We start from the raw sequence: 1,080 nt of genomic DNA on the forward strand, positions 1-1,080 counted from the left end.
GAGGCAATTTGATACTTTTGCAGACAAACCAATGCTGGCAGCCTGACATGGTCACTGTTCAATTTTACCAAATTTCTCTTTGTATGATTTTCAACCTGATTATAATCATGTCCAAACAGTAGGCTTTTGAGGGGTTGTTTTTAGGAACAGAATTATTTTTACTGTGGCGCACATTTTATCATGACACTGTGTCATGCATAATCATTAATCCATATGGTTACTTAGGCCAGAAATAGGGATTTAATGTTGACAATGTTGGATTTGTTCATTTCTATAGTTACTAATGTCTATATATTTAATCAGAGTACTTTATCTATGATAAATAAAAACTAAAAATGATCATAACTTTATTAAATCCTTATAATCCTGAGGACTCATCTCCCCCCACACACACACACACACACTGTACAACCCCCTTCAGTCTCACAGCCCACAAGGAAGGAGGCTGGATAATAGTTTGAGACTACAATTTACTCTGGCATGGGTACACTATGACTGACCCACCGGGAATGACCCACCATAATCCATCACCACACTATGAGGGCTCAGCTTCTGAGCTGGGCTTCAGAATTCCTTAGTTGTGTGATTTAGGGCAAATTGATGAGCTCATGATAGTCTTCTTCCTCAAAATTGATGTAAAAGTGTGTGTGTATGTGTGTGTGTGTGTATGACTTTTATAGTGTGAACATGTGCAATGATTAGAGTTATTCTAACATGTGGGTCAAGTTCCAAAATAGAACTTGTTTCTTTTATTTCTAATTTCCAGTGAAAGCTATAAAGAACACTTCTTTTTCTGTCTTAAATAAATGCCTTCTGGTGACATTTGTTTTCAGAGCAAAAACCTAAGGTGCCTACAGCTACTGGAAAAAAAGGTACTATTGTGCGTGTGTGTTTTCCTGGTTTTCTTTATCTTCTCCACCCAGAAGGCTAATGAAAAAAACGGGTTTTCATGCTTCATCATGCTTCCATTTCTGCACACTTTAGAATGACTTGTTATCATCTCGGTTTTTCAAGCCCTAAGTCTACCCTGAAGATATGACAAAGAGAGAACTAGACATATTCTGAACTTGTGAATGGATT

General features: G+C 37.2%; 1 non-coding gene across 1 annotated transcript; it reads right to left on the minus strand.

Moving 5' to 3' along the window:
• Window positions 1-401: 401 nt before the first annotated feature.
• Window positions 402-536, minus strand: LOC118725133. The gene has a single exon (XR_004989874.1). It is a non-coding gene; the product is annotated as a small nucleolar RNA SNORA42/SNORA80 family (small nucleolar RNA).
• Window positions 537-1,080: the final 544 nt, after the last annotated feature.

Source organism: Pipistrellus kuhlii, unplaced genomic scaffold, assembly GCF_014108245.1.
Source record: "Pipistrellus kuhlii isolate mPipKuh1 unplaced genomic scaffold, mPipKuh1.p scaffold_m20_p_2, whole genome shotgun sequence".
In the NCBI taxonomy this organism is placed as follows: domain Eukaryota; kingdom Metazoa; phylum Chordata; class Mammalia; order Chiroptera; family Vespertilionidae; genus Pipistrellus; species Pipistrellus kuhlii.